The sequence below is a fragment of the Perognathus longimembris genome, chromosome 6, assembly GCF_023159225.1.
Source record: "Perognathus longimembris pacificus isolate PPM17 chromosome 6, ASM2315922v1, whole genome shotgun sequence".
NCBI lineage: Eukaryota > Metazoa > Chordata > Mammalia > Rodentia > Heteromyidae > Perognathus > Perognathus longimembris.
The window spans coordinates 77,436,399-77,457,162 of NC_063166.1; the positions used below are offsets into that span (position 1 = coordinate 77,436,399).

At 53.0% G+C, this 20,764-nt stretch overlaps 1 protein-coding gene across 1 annotated transcript in view; it reads left to right on the forward strand.

Moving 5' to 3' along the window:
- Window positions 1-16,807: 16,807 nt before the first annotated feature.
- The window catches only part of Eya2 (EYA transcriptional coactivator and phosphatase 2), a 98,236-nt gene continuing 94,279 nt past the window's right edge, over window positions 16,808-20,764 (forward strand). Inside the window, exon 1 of the mRNA XM_048349581.1 lies at window positions 16,808-16,856. The gene's annotated coding sequence lies outside the window, so the exon portion shown is untranslated. The remainder of the gene's footprint in view (window positions 16,857-20,764) is intronic.

Here is a 20,764-nt window from a genome sequence, read left to right on the forward strand (position 1 = left end):
GGTGGGGGGTTTTGAGAGCTGGGGGTGGGGTGGGGAGGAGAAGCAGAGCTCGGGTCTAGCCCAGCCCAGGGGGAAGGAGCTGTGGGCTTCCACGTGTGTGGCGGGAGCAGCTGGCATCAGGGGCTCCCCTTCCAGCCCGCAGCAAGCCTCTGCAGCTTCTGGGGCAAAGGAACTGCAGGTAAAGAAGCAGACAATGAAAGCTGAAATTTGAGGATTGTGGTTCAAAGCAAGCCCGGGGTTTGATAAATCCAAGAAACTCTAATCTCCAATTAACCAGCAAAACAACAACAACACAAACCAGAAACAGAGCTGTGTGGCTCAAGTGGTAGAGCACCAGCCTTGAGCAGAAAAGCTAAGCCGGGGAGCATGAGGCCCTGAGGGTTGTTTTGTAAGGCAGATAAGGGGAGATCCTTCCACCCTCCCCTTCCCTTAGATGTAAGAGAAGACCAGAAGGAAAACAGAGTGAGCTACCCACAGGGCCCTGCCAAGGTGTGCAGAAGACAATTGCTGCCCAGTGGAGAAGGGGGTGGAGACATGGATCAACCAGCCCCTCTGATTGGTTAAGAGCTGCTTCACATGTTGGGTCACCGCCCTCTAGCTCCTCCTCCTGGGGGCGGGGCCAGGAAAAGAATCTTAGGGGAGAAATGTCTGGTGTTTGAGGGGAAATATTTTTGGCCAAAGAGCCAGATATGATGGGCAACACTGAGTGAGCGCCTGCCGTTTGCCTGGCACCACCCTGAGTGTTCGGTTTCATTGCAAAACTCCTTCAGATTTAAATAAGGAAGCAAATCTCAGGACTTCTCTGAGACTGGGGATTAACGCTGGGTCTGTCCCATTTGCCAGAGCTAGTGTGTTTCTCCTCCTGCTCGTTCTCTGCATCTCCAGACCCCCATTCCCACAGCCCGGACCTTCCCAGTAATAGGCGCCAAGCCTCTTCTGAGTGCCGAAGTGCATAAAATGGTAATCCTCCTGAAAGATTAAACTAAGAAATGCTTAAACCAGAGATCCGCCTGTCATAAAAGCAATTGAGTTAGTTCTTTGTAATCTGACTGCTCACAGGAGCCCAGGAACCCGCCTTACAGCTTTACAAATCTGTGATAATTTCCTTCAACTTTCCCATTTTATTGCGGCCATTAAAATCCTGTTGTGTTCTTAAAACTGGGAAAAAATGATTAAAACAGATGTGACTCTTAAAGTTACAATAAGAATTTTACAACCCTAGGTTTTATGATGCTGAGAGAAACTTCCAGGTCAGAGGCAAGAAAATGGACCAGGGTTTTTCTTTGAGGGGTGAGGGGAAGGGAGTACAGCCAGAGGTTCAGAAGGACAAAAGCCTCCAGAGCTAATTTCCTGGTATTTATGTCTCCCTAGAACTCTGGGGACCAACTGCAAAATGTCATTTCTGGAGCCCTTGCTGTCTGCATCACAAAACCACATGCTATGGGAAGACTTGTGTCTTGGGGGCCAGGGCCTAGCTGGCTGAGTTTGGGTGCTCCGCCCCGGCCCGTCATTGTTTAGACAAGTGGAGGCCAAGTGGAGGTTGGAGCCATCCACACCCAGGTACCCCAGGGGTAAGGGGATCAGACCTTGTGCAGCCATTTTGCTGGGCTGTTTCCCAATTCCTACCCATGATGCAATAGACATAGGCTCAACAGAATGGTGCTACCGGTGTCACTGAATTGGGTTTTGTTTGTTTGTTTTTATTTTGCCAGTCCTAGGGGCTTGAACTCAGAGCCTGGGCACAGTCCCCGGGCTTCTTTTGCTCAGGGCTAGCACTCTACCACTTGAGCCACAGCACCATTTCCGGCCTTTTCTGTGTGTGTAGTACTGAGGAATCAGCCCAGGGCTTCATGCGTGCTAGGCAGGCACTCTACCGCTAAACCACATTCCCAGCCTGGTGTGGTTTTTTGTAGGGGAATTTGGGCTAGGATGTGCCACTCACTAACTTGTTCTGTGACCGGTAGGGAAAAAGATGACAGCCAAGTTATAGTTATATCTCCATGGAGATATTGGCACAATTGCATTAGATCATGAAGCTTGGGACTTAATATAAAATCCAGCAAAGGCTCCATTTATTAATCGCTTGCTAATTGCTGGAGCATTGCTCTACTGAAGGGCTAAGATGACACAAAGACTGTAAATAAGCGACAAGGACCACTTATTGCAAGTAAGTGAATTACACAAACGATGATTTTGAACCCACAAATGGCAGATGGAGCTGACATTGGATGTGAGCATCTCAGAGCAGTACAGAGGGTGAGGTCTGGGGCAAAGTGGAACCATTTTTCTTTTCTAAATGGGGTGGCCACTAACTGAACCACAACCCATGGCTACAAGGGAGAACTGTGTTCCAGCGCTAAGTCTCTAGGTTTTCAACGGAGCCACAGACCCATATTTGATATGAAATTTTCCCAATCCTTAAATAGTAGCCATGAGTTCAAATTCTCAGAAAAGGCTTAGATTCTGCCTGTTCTGATTGGTTTGTTCATAGTCTGCATCTCTTCTGATTGGTCAGTGCCCGAAGGGCGGGCCCGTAGGCCTGTGTACACAACTTCTTTCCGCTGGTGAGCCTCTCACGTCCGGAGCATTCATGGCCACGGCCGCATGTAGGAAGAGTCCTTCTCCCCCAGGAAGCCATCCCCTGCTCAGGGACCCCTGGTGACCACGGGGGAGTCCCCCAGGCCTGGTCCCCACGGTTCCACAAGCCCCACGTGATTGGAAGATTCAGGCTCAGGATCTTCATCCAGGTGCAGCATGACCCAGACACTGGTGAAAGAAACTGGCTCTGAGTCGGGTCTAGTTTACCTTGAAGACCGCCTCTCTCATCTCTCTCTTCTCCTTTCTTCCTGTCCAAGTTGTACACCTTCTCTGAGTCTCCGTTTCCCAGTTTTCCACATGAAGTATCAGTTGTTGTCGATATAGATCTGATAGAGAGCAAACAAAATGACGTAACCCATAAAAGGGACGCAATTGGGCAGTGGGACTCTGTGACGCAAGCACAATTGGATCTAGGTACCCTACATATGCCCCCATTAAAAATGTACAGACAGGGCTGGGGATATGGCCTAATGGCAAGAGTGCTTGCCTCATACACATGAGGCCCTGGGTTCAATTCCCCAGCACCACATATACAGAAAACGGCCAGAAGTGGCGCTGTGGCTCAAGTGGCAGAGTGCTAGCCTTGAGCAAAAAGGAAGTCAGGGACAGTGCTCAGGCCCTGAGTCCAAGGCCCAGGACTGGCCAAAAAAAAAAAAAAAAATGTACAGACAATCCATCTATGCATACCTAAGCAAACGTTTATGCAAATTGAAAACTTGCTTCAAATGTAGTGTGCACCTGATTTTAACTCACCACATACAACTACAACTGTGACCGGCATTTCTTTTTATGGAAATCAGATGGGTAGCACATACGTGTGTATGTTGCATGGGGAAACTTTCTCTTTGGTGGGTGAGGGAGTCTATGCACGCTGTATCATGACATACAATCTGGATGTACAATGTCATGGGAACGAGGGGGTAGAAAGTTATGATTATGCAAGTTAGCGGAGATGGGAGGTTTTGCTGGGGTCTGTCTGTCTGGCTCCATCCTTGCCAGTTCTGTGCCCTTGGATAGCTGACTAAACTTCTCTGGGCCTCAGTTTCTGTGGCTGTGACAGGGTACATTCACCTCATGGGGTTTGTGGGGAGATGGAATGTGCTGGAATTTGCTAAGCGCTCAGCACTGAGTTGGCAGGCGACAATCCCGTGTTACCATCTTCATTTTGATTGTCTCTGATTCTTCTACAGACACAGTGGGGATGAGATTTCCCCAGGAGGTAAAGCAAAAGTCATGTAGGGGGCTGGGGATATGGCCTAGTGGCAAGAGTGCTTGCCTCATATACATGAAGCCCTGGGATTGATTCCCCAGCAATACATATACAGAAAATGGCCAGAAGAGGCGCTGTGGCTCAAGTGGTAGCCTTGGGCAAAGAGAAGCCAGGGACAGTGCTCAGGCCCAGAGTCCAAGGCCCAGGACTAGCGAAAGAAAAAAAGTCACGTAGGGATTTCTGCAGAGATTGCAAGTGTGGCTCAGACAGAGAGGCGAGAAGGGGGAGCTGGCCAGGTTGGGGGGAGCAGGCTTGAGCTGGGCAGGGTGCCGGGGCCCTGGGGAAGGCTGGTCATTCACCATCAGAATCCTGCCTTGCTGAGCAGAAATCAGTTGTGTAATTCATTCATTCAGCCTGGGAGGCAGCATTTCTGGGCTGTGCCATTGGGCCTAGGTTGGGGTTGGGGGGTGGGGGGAGATAGGACTGGGAGCCTGTGAGACAGGATCCTTCTTTATATTTTATTTATTTATGTATTTATTTGTGGTTGCAGCTTCAGGCTGCAGACCCGGGTGGCCACTGAGCCGGTGCTGAGAGAGTCTGGATGACCTGGTTGAGCCTGTGGGTTCGTGGATGGAGGTGATGAGGCAGAATTGAGCGACTTGCCCAAGCCAATGAATGGAAGGCCTGGGCTCCCAGTGATCTTTTCGGTACAAAATTCTGCTTCAAAACAAACAAAGCTGGGAGCTGGTGACTCACACCTGTGATCTTAGGTACTTGGGAGGCTGAGCTCTGAAGATCATGGTTCAAAGCCAGCCCAGGCAGGGATACCCACGAGACTCTTACCTATAATAAACCACCAAAATAAGCCCCAGTACTGTCTCTCTCTCTCTCTCTCTCTCTCTCTCTCTCTCTCACACACACACACACACACACACACATACACACACACACACACACACACACACACACACACGGTCCTCTCAGGAGGACTGGTCACAAGCACCTGTCTTCCGGAATGGACTAAGGTGGTGGCTGGGTGTGGGGCCAGGCCTCCTGGTCCTGCCCCACCCAGCGGGCTCTGACGTGGTATGAACCCCTCAGGACCCAGCACGGCTGCCCTCTGACCTTCCACACCCTAGCTCCCAGAACTTGAGGTTGCCCGGGAGCCCCAGGCTGGGTGGGAGGAGGTGCTCTGTGCAGCTTGCAGCGCCCCCCTGGCAAAGCCTCCTGGGGAGACAGGCCCCGAGGAGGCAGGGCCAGGACGCAGCTCCGTGGCTCTGCGGTGACCTCACCGGGTCCCCAGGACAAGCATGGCTCCTCGCACAAGTGAGGAGGCATCCCCCTCGGGGCTCCACTTGCTCCTTGCTTCCCCACGCAACCCCTGCTCCGTGGGCCTGGAGACTCCGCAACAACCCCCCCCCCCCCCCGCCCACCTCGCCGGGGAGCGAGCCAGGGCCTCACGTGGCTCTGCGGAGCAGACAACCCCAGGGACTGAAGTTCAGGGGTGAAGAGTTCAAACCTCGCACGGTTCACAAATGTTCCTGAGCCCCAAAGAGTAACACGAGAAATTGTTTGTATCGGGGAGGAATGACTTAACTCTTGGCAACGCCGAGCAAACAGCCCCTCTTCCTGTTTCCAGAGGCTTTCCAAAGAAAAGAAACCGTTTGGGGCTTGCTCAGCTCTGGGGTCGACCCTAGGCCGAGCCCCACGGGGGAGCCCTGGGTGAGGTCGGAGCTCCCTGGAGGGAGGGGGAGACAGTGGGAGAGTACAGACCCAACGGTGCCCCCTCTCCTCAGTGTGTGTGTGTGGGGGGGCGGTGATCAGCGCTGACACCAGAGTGTCCTCCGTCCATACCCAGCCGAGCAGCCTGCTCTCCTCCTTCTCATCATTCACCCAGGGCCCTTCCAACCACAGGGCCTTTGCACAGACTGAGCCACCGCCCTTGACTTTGGATTGCCTTCCCTCCCAGGACTGAGCCGACTCTCCCGCGCTGGGACGCAGGTGGAGCCCGCCTCTCACCCTGAGAGCCCAGTTGCTGCTTGTCACATCTTCCTCATTCAGGAGTCGGGAGTTCAGCAGGTGCAAGGGAAGGTGGAGGGTACTTCACTTCGACCTCTTCACCCTCCAACACCTAAAACTCATAGCATCCTCCAAGGGCTCCCATTGGCTCCGCTTTGGGCGATGACTTTGGGGCGTATCATTAAGTTGAAGTGAGAAACTGAAGAAGTATCATTTATCCAGTTATATGAGAAGGACAGGCACAGCCGGGTCCGTGCTGCTGTGTGAGGGTCGGGTGACATCATCGGGTGACATCACCACGCCCCGCAGCCCCTGGACCCCTGAAGGGTTTAGGAGTCTCACAGAGCACCCTGTCGGTGGGCGTTCACAGACTCTTTCTCTCTCTCTCTCTGGAACAATAAAAGGAGTCAACTCACAGAGGGACTTAAAGGTGACAGGGGGGCCACCAGCAGTGTGGGGGGACAGAGGGTGGACACCCCCAGCCCTGCAGTACTGGGGAGAATCTAGATGGGAGCAGACACCCAAGGCTCAGCGCCTCTCTGTGGCTCTTGGATGCCATGACCTTGGCCACATTGCCTATCTGGCTTGAGGCGGGTGGGTAGTCCTTTGCCATTCTGGAAGCTTCCAAGGACCAAAGACGCCCTACGGTGGCATCCGAGTACCTCAGGAGCGACGCGGAGCCCTGGAACCCCGTGGCACACCGTGTTAGGCTGGCTGTGATCTTGAAACAAGGAAGATTATCTCTGCACACAGGAAGGGGAGCTGGGAAGGACGGGAGCAGGGATTTGAACTCCAGTTCTTCTAGGAGCGAAGTTCAGTGTTCTCCGCTACCCCCAGTCCTTTTTGAAGGACAGCAACAGTTTCAAGAGTAGCCACCGGCCTGGGCTCCATCGCTGGCACCGGTGCTCAGACCTGTCACCCGAGCTACTCAGGAGGCTGAGATCCGAGGAGTCCGTTTTGAACCCAGCCAGGGCAGGAAAGTCTGTGAGATTCTTGTCTCTAATTATCCACCAAAGAGCTGGGAGTGGCACTGTGGCTCCAGGGGTAGAGTACTAGGCTTGAGCGGAAAAAGCTCAGGAACAGCTCCTCAGGCTCGGAGTTCAAGCCCTGGTATGGACACAAAAGAAAACAAAAGGCAGCTGAATGAAGCAGCAGGAGGGCCAGTTGTAGGCTGAGTCCGGTCCTTTCCTGGAGGAGCTTTGCCCCCAGCCTGCTTGTACTTCCGGTGCAGTCAGGGGAGAAAAGCAGATGCCAGGACCCCCTGGGGCTTCGCCGTGTGGAGTGTTTGCACCAGAGCTCCACGGCTCCTTCTCTTCCAATGCTATTGAAGGGCCTTGGCCTCTGATGACACTTGTCATTTTGTTGAAGGCTGTGTAAAAGAATTTGGGACTCTGTCCTTTTCATGGTTCCCAAATGAGCAGTGATGTAAGCTTCAGATTCCGATGTCCCCAAAGGGGGGTTGTGACCAGCATAGCTCATCTGGGAGGTCAGAGGGTGGAGGGGGGATGTCGGGGCGGAGGGAGCAGCAGGGACAAAGATCTTGACACAAGAGTGACCTTGGTGTTGTGCGAAGTTCTAGGAAAGCTTTCCCTGCTGGCCTTTCGCCCTAGCCACTCAGGAGGCTGAGCTCTGAGGAGCTTACTCAAAGCCAGCCCCCAGCAGGAAGTCCATGAGACTCTCATCGCCAGTGAACCACCCAAAAGCCTCCACTGGCTCAAAAGGCTCAACTGGAAGAGCTCCAGCCTCGAACACAAAAGCTAAGCGACAGTGCTCAGGCCCTGAGTTCAAGCCCCGGGACTGGCACCGAAAAACTAAATGAACGAATGCATGGGAGTGGTGGATGGGACCGGGGAATGTGGGGCGGGTCTAGCCTAGAGGTAAACATTCAGAGCTGCTACCATGCTGATTGCAGCCAAAGCCCCCTCCACTCTGTGGTTCGCTGAGTGACTAAAGGTTGCAGGGGAAAGAAAAACTTCTTGTTGGAAAGGAAGTCGGAATACTAAAAAGAAAAAAGTCCATCCTCTCTAGAAACCACAGATGTGTTCTTGGTCTAGGCAAACAAAAAAAGTAGAAGGAACTCTATCTAGAGCTAGTTAAGAGCTATTAAGAGCTTGTCTCTATTTCCCAGATGTGGTCTCTCCTCTCCTCTCCTCTCCTCTCCTCTCCTCTCCTCTCCTCTCCTCTCCTCTCCTCTCCTCTCCTCTCTTCTTTTCCCTCCTCCCTCCTCCCTCCCTCACCCTTTACCTTCCTTTTTTCCTTCCTCTCTCCCTACCTTCCTTCCTTCCCTCCTTCTTTCTTTTTATTTTTTTGTACCAGTCCTGGGGCTTGAACTCAGTGCTGGGGTGCTGTCGCTGAGCTTTCTCGCTCAAGGCTATCCTTCTACCACGTGAGCCACAGCTCCACTTCCTGCTTTTTTGGGGTAGTTTATTGGTGATAGGAATCTCACAGATTTTTCTGTCTGGGTTGGTTTTGAACTTCCATCCTCAGATCCTGGCTTCCTGCATAGCTAGGATTACAGGCGTGAGCCACTGGTGCCTACCTTTATTTAAGATATTCTTGAAACACTGTTCTGGACAAACTAAAATCCATCCTGCCGCCAGTTTTTGTGGCCATCTACCCGTTCGCCTGGCTCAGCTTCCCTGGCAGGAGGAGGCGGGCCATCCACCCCTCTGATCCCACAAAGGGGGAAACTGAGGCAATCCCGCAGCAGAGGGGCTGTGCTGTAGTGAAGGGATTCCTTTGCCCGTTCCCTACCACTGGAGTCCACACCTGCTGAGGTGTGCATGGGCCCAGAAGTGCCTCTGAAATCTTTGCTCTAGCCCTGCACATTTGCACGTTTGCACGTTTGCTGGCTTCTCGCTGTAATTAGCTGATGTTGTGGTCTTGGGTTAGGGTGATGCTGGGCCCTGCAGTTGGGGTCCAGGTTTCACATCTACACCTGTCAGCTGTTGTGGGGAGTGCTTGATCTCAGGATTGGAAGTCCCACTCCTTGCTAACTCGCAACTGCCCCTCAAAGGCCAGTTCTCTTCCCATCCCTCTTCTTTTTTGCCTCTGTCCATGGAACCCATGCCAGCTGTGTAGTTGCCATTAACATGATCTGGAGATAATATCAGGCTAATTTCTGTCTTTGCTGCATGTGATTTCATGCAAATGAAGGCTGCCTACACACATATTTCAAAGGGGACCCTTTAAAAAAAATTTTGATCCCGCAATCTTCCCTTTGCCCGCCAACCATGCCAGAGTCACTCAGAGCCTTCTTGACTTTCTGTTTAATATCGTTGCACAAAATTTATGGGAGGAAATGGAATCTAAACCATGGGCTTTTAAAAAATAATCATCAGGTAGGAATTAATTTCCCCAAATAACTGTCTAGAGGTGATTCAATTTCACGTTTTCTTTAAATATGTATTTTTTCAGTGCTCTGTGGCTTCAAGGGATGATTTTAAATTAATGTATATGGTAGGTTCTGAATAAATCATAAAATAGAAACTCTGACAGTTACGTCTGTTGCGCCTTTGCTGCAAAACTCTACTTTGAAAGTGAAATAAGCCCTTTTCTCCGCCCACCCCCCACCCCCACCCCAGGGCCGGTAGCATTTCATCAGTGGAAACACACAAAGGCATGGCCCGACACGTTTTGAACCCAGAGCCTTGCATCTCCCACTTGAGCCACAGCCCAGGCTTGGCTTTTAATTAGTGCAACCTAGCGATGTTGTGCTAAGCAGAGCTGTGTGAGGAAGTGCCATTCCCTGTGCCAATGCCCTGGACACACCCATCCCTGAGCCCGGTGGCACCTGTGCAAAGAGAATTTGGTAAGGTGATGAGCTACTACCCTCCTGACCAGGTTTATGGCAAAGATAGAAAGCCGCCACTCTTGGAATTAACCTCCTTGCAGACACTCACAGATACATGTGCACGCACGCGTTCACACACATAAGAACACACAAATGCATGCATATACACAAGTGCACATGCACAACCCACCCATGTGCTCACATGCACGGTGCGTGCAGACACGTGCACAGGCATTTACACCTTGAACAGAGTGCACACACTTACACGCGCACGCGCAATCACCTGTCATCATACGCACCGTGCCGCCATTGCTTATTTCTGACGGGGGATTTGGATTTAACTCTCACACAGAGTCTGGGAGATCTCACGGGGTGGGGCTGCGTCCACGCGAAGTTTCTTATGTCTCTGCACACCTCTACCCAGGACGAAGGCCACCTGACGCAGTGGGCTCATCGCTCTGGACACGCACGAGGTGGTGTGGTGCAGGGCTTTTCACGGGTGGCAGCATGCTGGCACTCCGTCCGCTTCTGATTTGGGCTTATTTTGCGTTTCCAGAGTGAGAATGCCCAAGCTCTCTGGGACGAGGCTCTCACGTGACTGACTTTCTAAGGTAGGAAAGTAAAAGCTAAAATTTCAACATTTAATTTATATGAACATACATATATATATATATACACATATAAAACCTATCAATCCATCATCTGTCTGTCTCCCTATCACTTATATGAACAACTATATATATATATATATATATATATATATATATATATATATATATACTGGTCCATCATCCATCCATCACCTCTCTCTCTCTCTCTCTCTCTCTCTCTCTCTCTCTCTCTCTCTCTCTCTCTCTCTGCCAGTCCTGGGGCTTGAACTCAAGACCTGAGTGCTGCCCCTTAGCTTTTTCACTCAAGTCTAGCCCTCTACCACTTGAGAGCCACAGTGCTACTTCTGGTTTTCTGATTAGCTTATTGGAGATAAGAGTCACACAGACTTTCTTGCCCTGGCTGGCTTTGAACCATCCTCAGATCTCAATTTTGGGTTGTTTTTTGTTGTTGTTGTTGTGGGGCTTGAACTCTGGGTCTAGGCACTGTCCCTGAGCTCTTCAGCTCAAGGCTAACACTCTGCCACTTGAGCCACAGCACCACTTCTGGCCTTTTCTGTTTATGTGGCACTGAGAAATCGAACCCAGGGCTTCATGCATGCTAGGCAAGTGCTCTTCCACTAAGCCACCTTCCCAGCCCCCATCTGAGACTCTTGAGTAGCTAGGATTACAGGCGTGAGTCACTAGTACCTGTTTTCCTAATATCTTTATGCTCTCTTTCTTCTGATGTATACCTTTTATTCCATGTGGAATGTATTTTATACCTGGAGTCAGGGGAAATGTGCCTTTCTCGCGGAGAGCAGGTTGTTAAACAGCATTGATGAATCCAGGTATTCCCCACTGAGCAAAACCAATTTGCTTCAATATGTGTTCATTCCCATTCCCCATTCTATTCCCTTGGTCTGCGTTGTGTCTTCCATGTGTGCCCACGCATTTATTTCCATGTGAACTATGATAGCGCCACGAACGGTTCTGGAAGCAGGTGAGACAATTGGCTGTCGTTTTCAAGATATTCTCTGCAAGCACTCCCTCCTTCAGAGGAGTCCTAGAGGCGGATTTCCAGTCAAACCTGCCTTCGGGCCCAGGTGCCCTACAGGGAATGCGAATTTCGACAGAGGGCCTGAGCAGTGCTTCCCCCCTCCCCCCCCACCCCAGGGCGCACGTCAGAAGTGTCTAGGTGTCCTTCCGCTCCGCAGGCAGGTGTCAGCGCAAACGTACTGACCCAGTACTGGGACTTGAACGCTGAGCCTGGGCGCTCACTCTGAGCTTCATTTCGTTCAAGGCTAGAGTTCTACCACTTGAGCCATAGCGCCACTTCCGGCAGTAGTTTATTGGAGTTAAGAGTCTCATGAACTTTCCTGCCTGGGCTGACTTTGAACTGCAATCCCCAGATCTCGGCCTCCTGAGTAGCTAGGATTATAGGCGTGAACCACAAGGGGCCGGCTGGAAAAGACATTCCCTAAAAATGCCATCTTATGCTGGGCACTGGTGGAAATTCCCCACCCTCTGTGTGAAATTACAAGCAGAGAACACCAGGCAAGCCCAGCAAGGGAACACGGGAGATGGGAACCAGTATCTGCCAGCTTTCCATCAAAGGACCCAACATTCTTTTCTGGGAGGTTTTCTAGACAGATACACGACAGACAGACAGACAGACAGACAGACAGACAGATGGGTGGATGCATGCACACATACATATATACATACATACATGCACGTACCCAGCCAGGAGGGAATGCTGGTCACACGCACATGTGCACACCTGTTACCTGTTTTTGTCTATTTGGGTCTGTCCACCCAGAAGGCCAGAGAGCAGAGACACTGCAGTACCGAAGGATACGCTCAGCACCCGGAGGTTGACTTCTAATCATCATTGCTCCCCAAGTTGGCCCAGTGCCACTTGCCTGTAATCCCAGTTATGTGGGAAGAGACGGTAGGAGGATCAAGAGTTTGAGGTGAACCCAGCCAGCCTATGCAAAAGGCCTGGGGTTCCCAGTAATACACACACCCTTCCCCAAACAAAGTGAAACAGAACAAGTGAACAAAAATCAGTTTCCCGTGAAAAGGACTCACAGACACTGGGAATCTAGCTGGTCAGGGCCAGGGCTGGGCCAGAAAGGAAGGAAGCGCTCAGGGCAGGGTGGGGACACGGGGACAGGTCAAGGGGAGCCCCTGCTCCCCGTGGGGAGAGGGCTTCGGGGCTGGTCCTTAACCACGCTTCGCGGTGCAGGCTGGGAAATGCCGTGGGGCTTCCTGCCCACTCTTGGTGCAGGCGGCGGGCAGTGGCCCTGCTGCAGGAACCAGGGGAAGATGGATTCCGAAGCAGCCGGAACTTTGGCTTGCATCACCCGCAGGTCACTGGCTGAGCCTTTCTCCAGATTCCTCCGTTTGGGAAATGGAAGTGGCTCAGCCTTTTAAATGTGCTCCTAATCCCTGGATAATGAATGACCTTTGTCCTCCTTAGGTTACTACGAAGAATCTTCTAGTGTTTGTAGCTAATTCCTCCATGGCAGAGTCCCAAACAGGGGGCCAGGAGGGGTGGATGCCTAGGCGGTTCAGGAAGAAACTAAACACAGGAGGCGAGACCACGCATAGCCTGCCGGGGCCCATCCCCTGCGGGCCGGTTCCCTTTGTCAGCTGTCCATCCACCCCACAGGGCCCAGAGCCACGTGTGACCTGCAGAGCTGGACACAAACTCCAGCAGATAAATTTGAACAACAAGTTGCAATTCACCAGATCTGATTTCCCTTGGAAAAAAAAAATTCTTTCTTTTTTAAATACGTGCTGTTTGGGTAGCTTGAACGCAGGGCCCGGGCACAGTCTCTTAGCTTTTTTTGTTTAAAGCTAGCCTTCTACCACTTTGGGCTTTTTGGTGGTTAAACTTAAGACTTGTGGACTTTCCTGTCCAGACAGGCACTGAACTGTGATCTTCAGATCTCAGCCTCTGAGTAGTTTGGGTGACAGGCGTGAGCCACCGCTGTTTGGCTTAGAGACCATCCTTAATTTAGGCACTAGGATTTGAAGTCAGACCTTGTGTGTGCTAAGCAAGGACTCTACCATTGGAGTTACACCTTCAGCCCTTTTGTTCATACTTTTGGTTTGGAGACAGGCTCACTAACTTTGGCCTTGACCTCTCAATACTCCTGCCTCCATCTCCTGAGTAGCTGGGATTACAGGCGTGTACCGCTATGTTGGGCTGGAGTGCTTCCATAGAGGAGATCTTTGTAGGTATGGTTTTACACAGGGGATACGTGTGCATGTACATGTGCCTACAGGTATTGTACTGTGTGACATTCATGGTTTTGACTTTAGAGGGTTTGACTGGGAAGATTCTGGAAGGAAATGTGGCTTGGTCCGGGCTGGATGTGTCCTGGTTTACACTCTGCTTGGGGTTCTTTTGCTAGTCATTATTAAAAATGAGAACAAATACTTACCAAGGAGAAACTGGGAGGAAGAGTGGCAGGAAGGGGCACTCCTGGAGGAGAAGGTGGCAGGTCCCACGTAAAAATTAGCATCTCGCTGGGTGCTGGTGGCTCACACCTGTAATCCTAGCTACTCAGGAGGCTGAGATCTGAGGATCATGGTTCAGAGGAAAGTCTGTGAGCTTCTTATCTCCAATTAACCACTAGAAAACCGGAAGTGATGCTGGGGCTCAAAGTGGTGGTAGAACAATAGCCTTGAGTGAAAAAGGTCGGGAACAATGCCCAGGCTGGGAGTTCAAGCTCTGGGACAGGCAGAAGAATAATTAGCATCTAAAAAGGAAAGAGAAAGGGCTGGTGGTGGGGCTCAGTTGGTAGAGCACCAGCCAATGCGTTCAATCATTAGGTACTGAGTTGCAGTCCTGGTCTCAGACCCAAAAAAGAAAGAAAAGAAAAGAATTAGCATCCCATGGAAGCCCTGCTCACCTGTGGTGACTTTTACCCTCCTAAGGAAGGAAGGGGACAGATGTGTGGGGCACCCCAAGATCCCTAGGAGCCTTTGACAATGGCGAAGGCCATGGCCCTGTTCCCCAGAGACTGCTATAATTGGTGGGGAGGGGGTGGGGTGGCTCAGCACTGGGAGACGCCCAGAGCCACTGTCCTCAGAGGAGAGCAAAATTAATGAGCAGCTGCCACCAAGTCCCTCAGGGGCTGCAGACTCCGCAAAGGAGAAAACTGGGGTGATGTTTTGCTTTTTGTGGATTTATTCAATGTCCAGCATCTTCGCCCAGAACCCATAGAAACACACTTCCGATCCTGGCCCAGGATCTGTGTGCAAGTACAGATGTCGGCAGTGGTCGCTTACTGTACGTGGGTTTCCAGCCACACACAGCCTCTTGTTTACTTTAAATCCACTCGGAGTTATTTGCATGCCTAACTCTGAGGGAGTGAATAATTTCTTTAAATGAAGAAAAGAACTTAAAGCAAATTCAGACTTTTAAGACGTCGAACCATTTTGTGAGCATCACAAAATTCCCAACTCACCTTTTCCCAGCTGTCACCCCCCCCCCCACACACACACCACTTCAGGGCCAGTGTGGGGACAACGCTAACGTTTATTGATGGCAGCTCTGTGTCAAAAGCAGATGACTCTTCTAAGTTCCACACAGATAAGCAGCCATCAGGACCATTTCTACTTTTCTCTTTCTCTTACATTTACATTTCTACTTTCTCTTAAGTCTTAGAAATGGGCCCAAGGCCAGGTGTGCTGTTACACGCCTGTAATCCCAGCACTCAACTAGAGTCTGAGGGGGCTGGGAATATGGCCTAATGGTAGAGTGCTTGCCTCATATACATGAAGCCCTGGGTTCGATTCCTCAGCACCACATATACAGAAAAAGCCAGAAGTTGCGCTGTGGCTTAAGTGGTAGAGTGCTAGCCTTGAGCAAAAAGAAGCCAGAGGACAGTGCTCAGGCCCTGAGTTCAAGCCCTCCCCAGGACTGGCAAAAAACAAAACAAATAAAACAAAAAATAGAGTTTGAGGCTGGAGGCTTTTGAATTCAAGGTCAGCTTAAGCTATCTAAAAAGACTTTGCCTCAAAAACAAAACAAACAAACAAAAAAAACCCGAGGACTGGGATTGCCTACGAGCAAGCACAAGGCCATAAGTTGCACCCATAGCACTGAAAAAAATATAAATACAAATATAAAGGAAGAGGCCCAAGGATTCCAGAAGAAGCCCAAGAACTTAATGTCGTCAGCTCAGCCACCTCTTGCTCCGAGTGACCTTGAATTTGCTCACTTGTGAAGGGGAAGGGGGCAGACAGAAGCCACTTGTGGTCTCTTTGGGGATGAGAAGAGAGGAGGAAGTCAGGCCACTGGGCTCCCTTAGGGTTCCCAGCCTTAGTGGATGAAGATGGGGCGGGCCCTTTGGAGAATTCAAGCAATAACCTTCAGCCCCACGAGTCTGCTGTCCTTCACACAGGCGCCTGAAAGTTGTAAGGCAACCTCTTCCGATTTCCCAAACCCGCATTTGCCTGGGTCAGCCATTGCCATTATTTTGCGAATGGAGTGTCCTGGGGCCCCACGGTGGAGCTGGGGAGGGAAGAGCTAGGGAGGTGTGGCTTATACCTGGAAGTCCAGTTATTTGGGAGGTGGCGATCAGAAGGACCAAGGCCAGCAGTTAATGACATCCCGGTCTCACCCAGCCAGTGAAGCACGGTGGGTTCAGACGCTGAATCCCAGCGATACAGAGGCCTAGGGAGGCCGTTCATTTTCTCAGGCCCAATGGGGCAAAAAATGGGGGATCCCACCTGAAAAATACCTAAAGTCAAACTGGGCTGGGGTGTGGCTTAAGTGGTGGAGTGGCTCTGACTCAACCACAGGTGACAGGAGAGAGAGTGAAGAGAGTGAGAGAAAGGAGAGAGTGCCTACACAGACTCCAGGGGAGCCAGTTCCTTGTGGTGTAGACAGAGGGGTGGCTACGGTACCTTGGGTGTCTTCACTTGGGCCTGGGCGTGGATAAAGTTACAAAACTTACTTTCTGTGGCCAGTGACACTCCTGGGGGCCTCAGTTTCCCAATCTGTAGCATGGGAAACGCCCCTCTCCTTCTAGTGTCACCGGCAAGGGCACCCTCCCGCGGTGGGGCCCCCTCTCCCACAGTTGGGGGTCCCCCTCTCCCACAGTAGGGGGATCCCCCTACCCCCACACCATAGCGATGACAACTTTGCCTGAAGGCGGTTCGCGAACTCTCCGCAGGCTCCGGGCCCGGTCTCGCCCGGGCTGACCCCGCGGCACCGGCTCTCGGGCCGGCTCCGCAGGAGGAATGAATGAATGAATGGGCGGCGGAATGAATGAATGCACGCTCGCGCCATTGGCGAGGCGGCCTCCAATCAGCCCCGCCGGCCTGGCGGGCTGGGCGAGCGCGGCGGCCGGGGAGGCGGCGCGGGGGGCGGAGGCTGGGCCTCGCCGCCTCGGGGACCCGGGAGCGAGCGAGCGAGCGAGCGAGCGCGGCGACTCTGCAGGGCCCGCGCCCCGCGCCGCGTCCCGCCGCCGGCCGTGCGCCCCGGAGCCGCGCCCCGGCGCCCCGGCGTCCCCGGCCGGGCTCGGAAAAGGGGCCCGGGAGGAGGCGGCAGCGACGGCGGCGGCGGCCCGGGAGGAGGCGGCAGCGCCCGCCGCCGGGACCCGCGCCCTCGGCGCCGAACCGCGCGGTGAGTACGCCCGCCGCCCCGCCGCGCGGGACGCACGGGGCGCGCCGGGGTGCCGGGGCTCTGGGGGCCCGCGGGCCCATGCGCTCTCGGGAAAAGCCCCTTCCAGGCTCCGAGCCTCAGTTTCCCCGCGCCGTCGTTCGCCCTCCCGCCGCGGGACAAGTGCACGGAGCGAGGAGCGGGGTCGGGGCGCGGGGACTCGAGGGGATCGGGGCGCCCTGGGCGGACCGCAGAGGCGTCCGGAGCCCAGCTCCCGTGCGCGGGGCCGGGGTGGACGGGGCGCCCGGGGCCGGGGCCGGGGTGCTCAGGGGCCCGGGGGCCATCGTTGGATCCCTGGACCGACGGGGCCGGCCGGCGGCACCACGCGGGCGGGCGTCCGGGGTCCCCTCGGAAGCCGGTGCTGGAAGTTGGGAAACTTGGCCGCTGGGGCGCCCGGAGGTGCGAGGCCGTGGGCGGCGGGCGATCGCGGGGACGGCCGGCGTCCTTCCCCGCGCACACGCGGTTCACAGCCCGGGCGCGCTCGGCCGGCAGCCCCCGGACCCCGCTTCCCTCGGCCGGCGGGACTCGCGGGCTTCCCCCCGGGGCCGCGGCTCGGGGTGGGGGGGGTAGGGGGGGCCGCGCGCCGCTGCGCTTTCTTTGGGTGCTCGTTAGAAAATAAAGACGAGGAACCGAGGGCGTCGAGGATGCGCGCGCGCGCGCGCGGGGGCCCCGGGCCCGGCCTCCCCGGTGCCCCCAGGTGCCGCGTCCGCGCGCGGCTTGCTTTCCACGGTAGCGAGGAGGTCCGGAGTCACTCGGGTGGAGGCCGGCGGGACCGGGAGCAGAATCCCGGGCCGAGGCTTGAGTTCCCGAGAACCGACCGGCAGTGGTCGCGGTCCCCACCCGTTCGTTCTGTTCTCCCTGTTCACCTCCCCAGCCGGGGGTCGCGTCGGCTGGGAGCCGCTAGGAGCTCGGGACGCACGGCCGGCCGCCTTCCAGGGTCACCGCCTGTAGTACCGGCCCTGGCGGAGGAGCCGAGGAGAGGGAGAGAGGGGGGAGAGGAGAGAGAGCGAGACGGCAGCTCCTCTGCCCAGTAACCTTTGTGAAAGAATCTTTAGTTTACTCAAGAAGTGTTCATCTCCCCCCCCCCCCCATCACTTTAGGGCCCTTAAATGTAGTATGTGCTCGGAGGTAGATGTCCTTAGACTGAGCACAATTAAGGATAGTTTGAATCTTTAAAAAATTTTTTTTAAAAAGGCATAAAATGGTGTTTGTATTCAAAATCCCGTCTCTGGAGGAAACTCTAAAAATCACAAAAAAAGGGATTATGATAAAAACAAATGTGGACCTGACCGACAGACTTTCTCTCTCTTCCTCCTTCCCCTTTCTCTTTTTTCTTCCTTTGTCTTTTTCTCCTTTTCTCTTTTCCTTCCTTCCTTCCTCTTTTTCTTTCTCTCTCTCTTTGTATCTTTTTCTTTCCTTCCTCTGTCTCTTTTCTCTGTCCCTTCCTTCCATTTGTACCTTCCTGTTCTTTTGTACTTTAGCTGTTAAAGGACTTGGTGTGGTTTATTTTTCTCCCTTCTTAAAATAATTGACTGAGCGAAGCACTTGTATTACTATTCTCAAGGCTTGAGAATACTTGATAAACACAAAAACCACCTCCCTAGATCAGAGAACTGAAGGAAATGGAATGAAATGAAAAGATGTTTCCTCCCGCCCCACCTCCCCCCTGCACTTTGGGATTTTCAGAAACAGCTGCTGTAATCACTTCAGTTCTAGAATTTTCTTTTCAAGCCCGTTGTGTCCAGCTAAACACACCTTAACGAGAAGAGATTTGGCCCGGCGATGGTGGCTCATTCCTGTAATCCTAGCTACTCAGGAGGCTGAGACCCGAGGATCACGGTTCAAAGCCAGCCTGGGCAGGAAAGTCAGTGAGACTCTTATCTCCAATTAACCACCAGAAAACTGGAAGTGAAGCTGTGGTGCTGGTGTAGAGTGCTAGCCTTGGGTGAAAGAGCTCAGGGACAGGGGGGCCCAGCCTGGAGTCAAAACCCCACAACAACAAAAAGGAAAAAAAAAAAAAAACCAAAACCCCGATGTGATTTGTTAACTTGTTATACTTGTTAGAGGATTACTTGCCATTTATTTGCTAGAACACCCAAACCCGCTGTTTCAAATATAGGGTATGGTTCTGCTTTCCATTGCATGGAAGAGACTGTAGCCGAGTTCCAGACGGGTAAATTGATAAAATACTGGCTGAGCAAAGGGCGGCTGAGTACATTTTCCACCGAGGCAGAGTAAGCTGTGGAGACACAGGCAGTTGGCAAAATCCTAAACGCAGTCCAAGCACGTCCATTGACGACGTCTTGGGTTTCCTTGTGACTCTGTTTCCTGGTTTTTGCAGCTACTTTTCCAAAGATAACTTGTGTCGGGGGCGTAAGAGCTGAGAGCCACGCAGCCTGCCTGCGAGCGTCCCCAGCCGGCTCGGATGAGGGTCCTCCCCTCCCTCCTCCACAGCTGTCTCCTGTCCTCAGCTGCGATGCCCAGTTTGAAACTAATTAGGCCAGCCATAAACTCCTTGTATAATAAAACTGCAGGCTGTTGCGGAGAATAAATGGGGTTCCGAGGAGGCGCTTGTGACAGCTGCCTTTCTGGGTGTCGGGGAGAAAAGGAAGGAAAGGGAGGCAGGTCTTCCTTGGTCTTGCTGACCTCCATACCAGATCCTACCCCCCCCCCCAGGCCCATGCCTTCTTGGTGGGGATGGGCAGGAGCTGTGGTAGGCAGACCCCCGGCCCGGAGGAAAGTGCTTGGGAGGAAGAACTCGAGTCCAGGCCTGGGGTACGCATGTCCTGTGCACGGAGGTCAGGGGTCTGGCTGCATGTCAGTAAGAAAAAAACAGATAAAAATGGAGCCCCTTCCCCAGCTGCTGCTGTTAAAGGGGAAACCTGCCCACTCTCCCTTCCCTCTTGTCTCTGGGGCTTGTGGGTGGGGAGGGGCGAATGGTCAATCATCTCCAGAGACTAAACCCCAAGACTGGAGTTTACTGGGGGAGGGGGAAGGGGGACTTTTCTTTCCTAGCTAAAAGGAGTTGGTGGGCTTTTCCCAGGAGAAATCTATACAGAGAATTAACCCCAGAGTTGAGAAAACACAGACTGTTGACAGAACACACGCGCGCACGCGCGCGCACACACACACACACACACACACACACATATTCCTGGCTCACCCCAACCTCTCACCTCTCCCTGATCCCTGGTCCTCATCCACCACAATCACTCCAGCTTCCTCAGTGCCCTGCTCTCCCACCCCATCCTGTGGGGGCCTCTCAAACAGCCCCTTCACACCAAACACAAAGAAGATTCTGGTAGGAAAACCATGAGCTGAGAATGTGCTGGAGACAATACCTGGTATTTGCTCTTTGAAGATCCTAACTGGCCTAATGGTGTTTGTCTAACCCCTTCTTCTAATCCAGGGAGAATAAGCCTGCTGTCAGGTGACAAGGCATGAGGGACAGAGGAGTAGGGAGCGGGGCGGTAGCTTCAGCTTCCAGGTAGGAAATACCTACCAGGGGCACTGAGGGGGCACGGGGAGGTGGAATCCGTGTATCTCATAATAATGATGCCCATAGCTGCCATCTGTGGCGTGCTTGAACAATCAAGGCCACGTGCCAGGGACTGGATTTTCACTGCAGCCCTTGGAGGGTTCGTTCCAGCCCAGCCACAGGTCAGCGGAGCCCTGCAGGCCCAGGAGCTCATGGAACGTCGCTGGGCCCTCTGTAGAGTTTGCTTTACCAGGGGCTCTGAGAATGTCTCCCTTCCCCTCTCCTCCCCTCCCCTCGGGAAGGATATTCTGAAAATGACACAGATCCGATGGTTTCCTCAAGCTGCCCTGATGGTGTTTTTGTGGTTTTTTTTTTTTTTTTTTTTTTTTTTTGC